This window comes from Fringilla coelebs (genome assembly GCF_963513975.1).
Source record: "Fringilla coelebs genome assembly, chromosome: 8".
Classification (NCBI taxonomy): Eukaryota; Metazoa; Chordata; class Aves; order Passeriformes; family Fringillidae; genus Fringilla; species Fringilla coelebs.
The window spans coordinates 13,623,315-13,636,079 of record NC_140066.1 but is presented as its reverse complement, the minus strand read 5'-3'; positions in this window follow the sequence as shown (position 1 = coordinate 13,636,079).

The window sequence follows — 12,765 nt, the reverse complement described above, 5'->3', positions numbered from 1 at the left end:
ACCTGAAACCTTTTTAAACCTTCTCAAGATATGAGGAATCTGTGGTCCATAAAAAGGATGAACTAAGAAAAACAAGTCTGTAGCAATAGGCTTGTATTTTGTATGGGGGATCCAAAATAGTCTCACCAGTTCCTGGCATTGACGGCTGAAGGAGCATAAGAGCAATTGGGACCATTTGGTTGATACATTTTAAATGCTGTACTGAAGTTTGCGACTGCTGTTTCCAAAGAAAGAGCAGTGAGTTAGGGAGGAAGGTGGGGAAAAAAAAACATAGAAACAGAAAATATTTACAACTTGGATAAAATGGAAATAGTGACCTGAAGTTGTGTTTAAAAATTATTATTCCAGAGGGATGCAGAAGAAGATTGGACAGTATCTTTTGAACAGGTATAACTTAACTTATAATCAATTTAGTAAAGAAATTATCTTGACACATGGAAAAATGTCTGTCAGTCTTCTTAGTTGATCAAGAATTAGCATGGATAAGAGGAGAGTATGAAGTGTTAATGAAGGTGGGTTTATCCTCTTTGTCAGTTAGAGAAATCTCTACATGCCAATTGTGTGCTGGGTTTTTGTGCCCATTTATATTTCGATTGAAATGATGTTTTAAAATTAGGGTGAAATAATTTAAATCTGTGGTTGTGAACACCACATTTTCCTCACTTTAAAATATCAGTGTCATCTCAAATTCTTTTGCTGTTCATATTTTTCATATTATTGTTTTTCACTCAAACCGTGATCATTATCTCTCTTAGATACTGAATGAACATATCTATTTGGAGAGTTTTGTTTTCTTTCTCTCCACTATTTGGAGAGTTTTGTTTTCTTTCTCTCCACTTGCAAACTGCTCTGCATGCCTAGGACAATCTTTTTTAACATTCTGTTGTCCAGATGTCACAGACTTCACAATTCCAAAATTCCATGAGTGATCCCTGGCTTTTAAATAAGTAGCAAGTGTGGGTGAGGTTAAAATATGTCTAATGTGGAGCTCAGTCCTCAAGTGCTAGCCAACCAGCTGGCATTTAGGCTGACATTGATCAAAAGGCACTACTCCTGATTCTGTGAAGTCTGCCAAGATGAAAATATTTCTTTCAATCTGGCTCTGACATTAAGGTGGCTCTCCACATTATTTAGTGCTAGGGTTAAGCCAGATCTCTTTCATGTTACATTCAAGGCAGAGAAAACAGGCTCGCTAAAGCCATCAGAATAATGGGGCGATTTTAAAATTTCCCCTGTGTTTAATAAAATGTGGTAGTTTGGGTGAAATTTTCCTGATAGGCCTTTCTGTTAATGCTTATCTAGATAATGCATCTTCCAAATGTTCTGACCACAGTGTTTTTGATATTAAGAAGACTTTGTCCTGCAGCTCCACAGACGTTTTTCTGCACCTTTTTTTATTATGAGTAGGGTTTAGAATTTCACAGTAAGTTGAAGAGTATTTTGTACACTGTATCCACCTAGCTATGGTTATATTGAATTCCCCAGGGGAATAGAGAATAGATTTGTAAAATACAAACTTGTTGAAATGAATGCAATTGTTACTGCTGAATGCCAACTGAGTTATAAAGGTACAACTGCTTCTTATTCTCTTGAATATGGTGCCTCATGAGCAACATATGTGTTGAATGCCTGATGGTCGATGCAATACAGCACAAGTTACTATCCAAGTAGTACAGATGTAGATGAAGTGTGTATTTTCTATAGATTCAGCATCTTTGAGAAGCAGAGAAAAAATATTTTCTGAAGATGTAGCTAAGCATAATTTCCTAGGTTTTTAGGTGGCAGCTTAAATATTGCAAACATCTCAGGGCCTGGCACTCCAGTCAAAGGCTAACTATTAAAGCAGACTTGAGATTCTCTCCAAGTTGGAATTTGGCTTGTTTTTTCCAATTTTGAGTTCATCTGGGAACAGACATGAATAGCTTTTTTTTTTTTTTTTAATGTAGCCTGTTATTTAAACACCAGCACAAAATGTTGGTTGGCGAAATTAAAAGAGAGGAAAAGAAAGGTAAATGTTCTGATAATCATCTATGTTGTTCTAGTAAAGATTTCGGTCAGTGCCTCTGTTTAAAATTCTACAGGCTCTTTCATATTAAAGTAATTTACTTAAACTGCAGTGAAACATTTCTTTTGATAAATGTGGCCATTCTTTAAAAAAAGAAATAAAAGCAAAAACAAAACCGAAGAAAAACTGCAAATAAAATTGTGGCTTTTCCTTCCAAGACAATCTGGCAAAAAATATGTGACCCTTAATTGAGACACCTGACTTAATGCACCAATCATTAATTTGGTTTCCTTTATTCAGGAAGATTTGTGAGTGGAGTGGCAGTCAAGTACTGTACATTGCTGGTCACAGAGCAATACAGTGCAGCCTGACTGTCCAGAGAGTAGGAAGCAAACAGCCTCAGCTACTCCTCTCTAAATATAACATGCACAGCCCCACACTCTTCAGTAGTGTTTTGCTTCCTGGCCACCTACCCAGCCCATCTACCTACATACAAATGTACAGTCCTTGCTGCTCACATCACGTGTGTTTTGACCTTCACCTGCCTAGAATGTTCTGGCTTTGAGCTGAGTACCAGGTATGGGGTGATCTTCACACCATGCATGGTCCTCTCTCTTGTGTTTCTTGGTTTTGTACCTTTGGCAAAATCTGCAGTGTTTAGGCCAATACAGGGTCCTGATGGCATTTTCACAACCTCCCAGTGCACACTTAGACTTGTTTGTGCTATTTCCCTGTGCTCTGTAAGTGGCTCTCGCAAAGAGCTGCCTTACAACTGTGTCTGTTCCCCCCGCCCCTGTTGTCAAAATGATAACAAGAAATGCAGCTGAATGACCTGATTTCTTAGGACAAGCTGACCTGTTTCATTCTTCAATCTTTAGCCATAAGCTTCAAGTGCCAGTCCTCTGGGGATCTTTTTGGAAATATGTAGAAACCACATTCTATAGATGCAGTCAATGTAAGGAGAAGAAATGCCGCTGAATTGCAGTGTTGTTAATTTAGTCCTAAAGAATAAAGGGGTTCTGCTCCTTGTAGTGTTCTGTTCTGTTTTTACAGTTATGAAACTGGGTACTTATCTTTTTGGCTCTGTCATAACTAAAAATAACAAGAAAGCCAAAACAAAACATTTTATTATGATATGACCTGGAACCTCAAAGTGAAGAAAATTCCGTTTGAAAAAAAGTCATTAAATTGGGTAAATATCATTGTCTTAATGAGAACTAGGCAATGAGCTTCCAAAGCATTAATTTTATGCAGGTAAATTTTGGATTTGGGATGTCCTTTATACTAGGAAATTGAAAAGGTGCCAGAAAAATCGTTGGGAAAGTTTACATGTGTTCCTTTATTGAATATCCTAATTTTTAAATTTTTCTTTCCATCCTTGAATAGTCTAGGTACTGCTGCACAAGTACTCCTTATCCTGTCATCCTTGGTATGCTAATTTTTTCTGAAGCTGTTAAAGATGAACGTGTATGAAAATATTTCTATCACATAATGAAACATCTTTCTAGTCAGTGTGAACCTTGTTTGCCATAACAGGAAATATTATATTGCTGGTAGCTGCTCAGGAGAATGACACAGAAATAGAACAGCAACAACATTCTGTTAAAAATATGTAAGAAGATAACTTTTTTTTTTTCAAAATCTTGGCCAATATTACTATATTGGCCAAATATTACTATAAAACATTGATCCATGATTATGAATGGTTTTCTATGGTTTTCTACAGAGAATACATTGATTATTATGTTCAGTAAGGACTTTTTGTAGCAGGGCTATGGGAAGGATAATTGACATTTAAACCCAACAGGTGATATTTTGGTTTTGTGCCCTTTCTCTCTTCAGATTCTTGTTAGATCCGTTGCCTCACAGAGAATTCTGCCTACTCCCTCTAAGAGAGATATCTGCTTTTATAATTTCAGATTATTGTGTAAATTCATTTAGGTGATCCTGTTAGAGATGAGAACAATGACAGTATTGGACTGTAAAATCAAATTATTTCTATAAGTAATAAACACATATTCGAGTATTCTGTTTCACAATAGATTCACCATATGCTATGAAGTTAAACATCAAGCAAATCCCTTTGAGCCAACTACCTTTATTAATGTTTGCATCCATGCTGATGGTGGTATTCTCAGTCTGCTCTGTGCACCTGGATTCATAGGCTGCAAAACTTTTCCTTACACGTACAGCAAAGTTAACTCATTTGGCAGACAAAGTCCTTTGATTTTTGGCCTTGAAAAATGTTATAATCTCACACTTGAAGCATTGAAATACAAAATGTCAGAGGCATATTGTTTACATTTCTTTGATGCATAATCATATAATTTCTGGAGTCTTTGCTTCAGTCGGTGTCTTGGATCTGGGTCCAGGTGCTAACTCGTGCCTTTTGGACGCTGTTATACACACACTATGCTTACAGTTAATGTTCCCTCCTTATTGAGTAATACAACAAAACTGTGTTTGTATGGATCCAAACGTCCTTTCAGAGTGAATGTTTTAATTTGTAGACAAGCAAAAGCTGAAAACAACGTGGGACTGATTTTCAGCATGTCTAAACAGAAATTTTTTTAAATGGTGTAACTTTGTTCCACAGAGATCAGTGGCAACACTAGCAGGATGGTGCTGTGGAGATCTCCTGCCAAAAGTTAATGTTCTTAGCTGTCCTGCACCTGCTGGCAGTACGGAAATTGTAGTGCAGCATATCACCAAATCAGAACTCTGCAGGTTGTGTTCTACCATGTCCCAAGAATGATCAAGTATCATCTGCCATCTAAGAGGGGAATTAGTCTTTTAAAGGAGCCAGTGCAGTCATTGGCTCTTTTCAAAGACTAATTCCCCTCTTTCATGCATGTTTTACATGTTTTGCAATTGGCTGCACAATGCAAAAGCCTGCACTGAGTGTTAATTCATAACTTGGAAAGTTGCACTCAGTCAATTAGTAAGTGCCTTGCAAATTTTTTTCTTTTTTATTGGTGAAAATTTAAGAAAGTGTGGGAAATGTGGGGGAACAGATACCTTATTATCTGGCCAGCAGACCCTAGATCATTCCTGGCCTGGGTGAAAATAAAAAGTAGTTGGTAGCACCCACTTAGCAGCTTTCGTCATCATACCTACCTGCAAGTAGCACTACTTCCATTGCTCTAAGGCAATTTAAATATTTATATGATAATTATTTCTATCCTCCATAGAAAACCGAGAAACGAGCTCAGGGTGAGTTGCCAAAGTCTGGGAATGGATAGGAATGCAGAACATGAGGCAGTGCGGGGAGAGCAAGGGGCAGAGACATGAAAGATTTTGGTGCAGCTCCTGAGCGCCCCCTGAACTCAGCCAGCACAAAACCCCCACATTTCCATCTTGATCTCTGCCTTGTTAGAAATAACTAAAAGTGTGTGGTAGATGTGTATGAAAACAGAAGTAATTTTTGCAACAGAGCAGATGGCTAATGCCTTTCTCACTCAGTTCTTAGTTTGTTGTGCAACATTTCAGTATTAATAAGTACTTTGGAGAAGAGGTGAAGTACAGATCCTGACCCCATAAGTTTCCACAGTGGTTTTTGCAAAATTAAGGATGTTAGCCCAAGTGGAAAAGCTTTACTAAATGTGAATGAAACAAAAATAGTATGTTATCATAATATGTTATGCTACTTTCAGCATGACTGTTTCATAGTCTCTGTGTAAATATGAGATTTTACTATCTCTCAGAATTAAGATGATATAATTCTCAGTATCTAGAGGTTTTTTTCCCCCAGAGCAGGCTCTCAATATCTGAAAGTCTTTAATCTTCTGTATAGTTAAATCCCTAGATTTTAAATTTTATTTTTGAGTGGGTTTTTTTTGATGTTTCTATTACTTTTTAGTGAATTCTAGATTTACCTATGCATTCCCAAGGTGTTAATCCAGTTTTTAAAAATACTATCATACTACTACATTGAGCATTGACTGAGTTTCCTGACTAGGAGTCATGTCAATCAACTTGAAATGTGCATTACGAATTACTAAATGAATGCAAATTTATTTACTGTCAGATAATGTTTCTTGTCAGATTAACTTGTGCACCTCCCCAGTTGCAGTGGTTCATGAGAGTTGCACCTCTTATGCTTTATTCCTTGGGTTTGTTGTTAGTGCTTCTTATGGTTCCCTAATGTCTAAGATATCAGTCCTTTGATATCTGAGTCCTGTTCCTTGGTAAGTAATGAAGAAAGTGCATTTTCAAGAAAGTAAGGGTTTAAGCACGACACTGCCTTCCATCTGTTTAAGAGCATTACTTGACCACAGAAAAGATCGCTTCCATCTCACTGCACGTGTAAGCATACACTCAGCTTTACACTTCCCAAGGGGAGAGTCCTTATCCAGACTGAAGGTCACAAGCACTTAATCTATTTAGGCTCCTACAGAAAATATCAGCACACACCAAATTTTAATGAAGCATTATGAAATTCCTAGTGATACCACAATCACAAAAAAAAAAAAAAAAAAAGACTGGGTAATACTATTTTCAAAATAAATTCAGTAGGTATTATTTTGGGTCTTCCTATATACTTCTTTAATTTGCTTCTGAGTGACATGTTTTATCTTTCCCTTTATCACTTACCTAGACAAATATTTCATGTAAGCAATAAATTTGTTATCTATTTTATTATATTTCTAATATATACTGATAATATAATGGATCCCCTCTGAATTGCCTGCTATCCAGTGAACCAATTAGATATTACATCCTTTAAGCAGATAGGAGTCCACAGGTCATTCAGTATTAATCATTTGCATTTTCAGAGGCAACTTGTAACATTTTAAAGCAGTCCACTGCTTTAAGGTATAAAATTACTCTTTTCTATATACCTGCTTGACCTCTGCATATCATGTGATTTCATTTCCTCTTATGTAGCTGTCCATGAACTTAGTAATTATTGTATTGCTCTATGAGACTTTATAGTGTTTAAATTTTCCTGTCCCTGTCCCTTTTATATGCCAAAGTGAGTGAGAGCAAGGGTCTGAGGGTGGTGATGCATTAACCAAGATGGTGATATACTGGCTCTTGTGGGGGTTGTCACAAATTCACCCACTCTATTTCTACCTGGCTTTCGATATTTCTCTTTTACCTGACATTTCTACCTGGATTTTACTGAGCCAGGTTTTTTTTTTTTTGAGAACATTTTTTGAATTCAGGAACTTGGATTTTAAATTCATCTTTCCCCAAAATTTTTAGCCTAACATCTTGGTTCAGGCCTGTCACTCTCAGAAAGTTAAATCCTGCTTTGAGCTTCAAGGCCAATTCTGATGTTTGGAAATACAGAGTCAGTAATAACTTGATGGAGTAGGAAATACTCTTAGTAGCAGTGTCCTGTTCTAGCAAAGCACACTCCAGTGATCTAATGTTAGGCCAGCTGTTAATAATTTTACAAGCAGAGCGTGAAATATTAGCTTGATACCTGACTAAGGGGGAGCTACAGCACTGCACATGAACATTTAAATGTAGTACCCACAGTGAGCAGAAATTAATGCTATTTCAAGGAGTGTCAATGAAGAGTCTTTGATATTGTGATTGGGTTACTTGCTATTACATCCATAGTGACAGCTCCAATTGACAGGATTAAAAAGGCAAAATTAAAAAAGGAATTATTTCATGCCCTCAAGTACAGATAAGAATAGTTACATCTCTGCTGCGTGTCTTGGCTTGACAGTGGATTTTTTTCCCCTGACTCTTCACACCCTGCATAATTCTTAAATTCTTCATGTCATTTTACTTAGTCTCCTCTCTTATATTCTCTACCTTCCTGCCACAACTTTTTCTTCTCCTTATCCTACCCCTCAAAACCTCCATGGTTTCTAAATGTCTCTTTTGTAACTTTTAAGTATTTTATAGTTTAGAATTATTTTTTGTCCTCATGAATTCTTTCTGTAGTAGCTTTTCTTACTCTTGTCCCATACTTTAAGGTGTTCATCCATCAGATTATTGTGAAAGATGGTGACAGATTTTGGCCTTGCCATCACTTTGATTCTTGCCATTCACCTCCAGACTTTTGTGGTGCTTCTTTTGGCCAGAAAATGACTCTAGCAGAGGACATTAGAGCATGTTGACCTTTCTGATCTTGGATCTGCTTCAGGTACTAGTAGGTACCTGAAGATTGCCATGAAGGTCATTTTTAAACTGATGATTGTGAAACTTGTGACTGAAGATTTGTTGATGATATTAAGAGCCCTAAGACACTGAAATTCCTGTTACAAAAGGAATTTTTGTCCTTCCAGGGCCTTGCAGTCACAACCTCTATTCCCACAGATGTCCAATTTGGATCATCTTTGCCATGAAGAAGTGCTAGAGGGAGTTGTAAGGATGTTTTTTGTGAAGAGATCTGACTCTCTGTACCTGATTGCCCCATTGGTACCAAATGGCCTGAATTTCTTCTATCTGGTCATGCATCAGTCTGTAGAAAAAGTCTGCAGAATGCATCCAAGGGGATGGACCTTACAGGTAGATGGCTGTTGGAGTTTTTTTCTGTGGGCTGATTAGTTTTATGGTGCTGGTAATTGATTTAATTTAATTGCAGTAATTGGGTAATTAATTTTGCTGGAGGGATTTGTGGATCCCTGAAGAGACATTTATTATTTTATATCACAATAGATTATTTTAAATTTCTTATTATTTCTATTTATAAGGAAATCAGTAAATTGATTTTATTACAAATAGAAACAAATAATTGATAATTATTAGATAATAATCAATACTAAAACATAAAGACAGTGAATTTTTACATTTCTGTCAGTTTATAGTGTAAAGATTAAGGTAAACTTGAAAAATCTGTGCATGACTTCATAATTGTTAATATGTAATTGCCTTTGTGTCTCAGTTTTTGGCTGAATTTTTGTGAAACTTGCAGATTGAAATTGGTCTTGTCAGACAGCATCAATGATATTTTTCAGATTAGCCAAAACTTTACCAGTGTTTATATCGTTAAATAAGCAGTATGGTACATATTTTAAAATAATAATCTGTCCTGTATGTTTGGCATACATGTGTCAGGTTAAAATGAGTCATATGACAAAAATTATGGGATGTAACTACATCTAGGAAGCATAACAATTATTTGAAGATTCTTCAAATAGTGAAAATCTAGTGTAGAGAGAATTCAATTTTTTTACAATAGTTTTTTGTTGATTAAGGTGGGAATTCTTTCAGACTACATTATAAAACAAAGATGGTTTCTGCCCAGTCTGTAGATGGAGTAACAAGGAGGGGTTCAGTGCACAGTGACATTTCACCTTGCCATAATTGCTTGCAATTGCTATTGGAAGTTTGACCAACAGGTCAGCTCCTATAATATCCTACTTCCTTATTCATGAATAAAGCAAAAGGTAAAATATGTAAAACGACGACAGCTTTTGCATGTGTGACCTGAAGTGAGATATTAAACTAGTCACAAAATAATTACCCCTTGATGTAATAGAATATATAATGTTCTGCTTAAAGCTTGGCACATTTTCTGACCATGGTTTCATGTGGAAAGAAAATGATAAAATGTGAGTTGAGTTCAAATTTTCATTCTAAAAAGTTGGAGGAATTTTCTCAAGTGTTTCAAAACTTTGCAATGCTTGAAACCATGGTTAAATATCTTGAATTTAATTAAATACTCAACAGCTCCAAGGTTAATTTTTATCAAATGTAACTCATTATGTGGGAAAAAAGTCCAAGTATTTGAGTGGGATTTTGGGTTTGATACAACTAAATTTTATGCCCAAACATAGTAACTAGTATTTTAAAAATACTCTTTTATGGTATGTATTATAAATACAAGTTTAATTTTGAAACATTTTGTGAGGCAAGAAATTCTGTGTAATAAATTTTAAATATTGCCAATAAGCTCAACCATTTCTAATGGCCAGGGAAGATGGTCACAGAACTGTCACCATACAAAGGGTATCAACATTCTTTTTCATCTTTCTTCCAGTGTTCACATCACTGTAGATGTCAAGCAATATGAGACAGGGGGAAAACATATTTACTGAGTCCCCAGAAACTGTGGCATAATTCAGTTTCTGTGTTTTTTTCTGTGAGTCACAGTTCTCTGCAAGCATGTGACACCTTGATGAGTTTAGGAGGGTACCAGTGTGTGAGGAGGTCTCCTTGCACTGTGCTGTGCAAAGCAACTACCAAGGACTGATGATGTGTCCTTGTAGCATCTCCATGCCTGTCCACATGCAATCCACACAGAATCTCTGCACCTCTCTGTAGCCTTAGGAGGAGCACTTGGGTGGAATTGAGAGAGTTCTGGCTCCCCTTTGCCATCTAATTGCAGTCTTCTACTCAACTTCATTTCCATATTAGTGTGAAGGAATTTACACCATTTCAGCTTTCCTGCAATTGTAGAGTAATTTTTACTGTTCAGGGCTTTCGTTACAGCATCTTATGGCAACTCAGATCTAGGAGGAAATGTGGAACAGTGGAGCTGTCCCCAGGAACCCTTGTGAGCTGAACTAACCACAAACATACCTAATGGCTGAATGAAATTAGCTGGATTACAATAGAGAGAATGGGCTGCAAAGATCTTAAATTGACAAAGGGGTTTGTGAGGAAACATGATAATTTATTTACAGAAGGTTTATTATGATATATTGGTCTCCACTAGGCTTCAACTTCTTTCCAGTTGAAATTTTTCTAAATGCAATTTGAATAGATTTTCTTCTTTATATTTTTTTATCCTAATAATATTTTTTTTCAGTTCATGATTTGGTTTGGGTGGGTATCGGAGAGATCTTTTTAGATACTGTACTCTTTATGTTAGCCTCGCTTTGGGAAAATGTTTCCGCATCGTAGACCTGCTCATTTGCAAGCATTAGCTCTGCTGCATGTCTGTGTTTTACTTTATGCATTATTAAAGATTTCAGTTCAAGAGTCTATGTAATTGGCTTATTTATGCCAAGTCTTCTCTGATTTCCTTCGTTTTATTTATACTCGTTGCTTGTTCCCAAGCATACCTACTCTCTTCTACATAAATATTCTCTATTTTGGAAGTAAAAAAAATATCACTTCTGAGTACTGCAATGAATTAAGTCTATGGGAATTTAGTTTATACATTAGTACGTAAAAAAGATCTTAATCCCCTTTTATTATTTTCCTATGGCATGCAGCATACTCTGCATGGCTTAATGCTGGGAATACCTTTGAAATGATGGACCAAATAAGCCTGCTTGTCACCTAATTGTCACCTGCTTGTCAACAATGTATGCATATGACCAGGACTGCATCTGCAAATAGATAGGTACAAGCACAAACACCGGCCTTAGCATGACAAAAGAGCTAGAATGCTGCTCCAATGGCAATTATCATGGAATGGTTTGGGTCACAAGGGACCTTCACAGCTATCTATTTCCAACTCTCCTGTGGGCAGGGTCATCTTCCAACCTCCCCTTGAACATTTCTGGGGATGGGCCATCTACTACTTCTCTGGGAAACCTGTCCCGATGCCTCACCACCCTCAAGATGAAGATTTTCTTCGCAATATCTAATCTAAACCTGTCCTCTGCCAGTTTAAAGACATTCCCCCTTTTCCTGTCACTACATGATGGCCTCCTCAAAAGCTCTTGTCAGGCTTCCTGTAGGCCCCCTTTAGTACTAGAAGGCTGCTATAAGATCTTCCTGGAGCTTTCTCTTTCCGGATCTGAGTAGCCTAAACTCTCTGTCTGTCTTCACTGGAGAGATGCTGCAACTCCCAATCATCTTTGTGACCTCCTCTAGACTCACTCCAACAGATCTGTGTGCTTCTTAGGTTGGAAACCCCAGAGCTGGTGCAGTACTCCAGGTAGGACCTCATGAGTGGAGTAGAGGAGGGTAACCCTTCCAACTCCATGCTGGCCACACAGCTTTTGATGCAGCTCAGGATATGATTGGCTTTTAGCACAGTTTCCAGGTGGAAACTATGACATGCACCACGATTTTTCCAGGTGCTGAGGTGAGGCTGACGGGGCTATAGTTCCCTGGGTCTTGCTTATTTGCCTTTTTACATATGGGGAATTATGTTTCTCATTTTCCAGTCAGTAGGAAATATTAACATTGTTGTTACTAATGTTTGTGTGGGACATTATTTCTTGCAATTGCTTTCCAAATTGCAAGTGCTTTCAAAGAATGACATTCAGATAACCAAGTGGTGGTCAAGTAAACCTTGAAATCTGACTATACATTTTTGTTTTGTCAAAACACAAAAGGCTTGTAAATTCAAAAAAGCCCAAATTTTCCTATACTTTAAAAGGGGCTACTTAACACTAAGAAAACCTTGAAATGGGCATAGGAGACAGAATACAGGGTTTATACAGTGATCTCATCAAAACTGTGTATATGTGTCTGTACTTCCTGGCTTGGTTTCCATCACCTCAAGCTGCATCTATGATAACTGTAGGGCAACAGGGGTGTTTTTGTAGAGTGAAATATTTGATGGTGAGACAGTGACATCCACCCACATACCTTTCAAGAATGAATGCCCATTAGATTAGATGTGCCCAAAGCACACAAAGTTGCTCCTGTAAAACTATTTTTAGTGTAATTTCACTCAGAAGAAATCCAGTTTTTTTGGATTATGGACAAATCCAGAGTTTGTCCAAAAGAGTTTTGTGATGTATGAAAGAGTATGAAATAGTGAAAAATTGAGAAATTTGCTTTTAAGAAATGCACTTTTGAGCTTTTAAAATGCTTCTGTAGATACTCCATGGTGACTTTCTGAAAGGCAGCACGCATTTCAATTACCCGTGGAAACTGCTGTTCTCTGATGC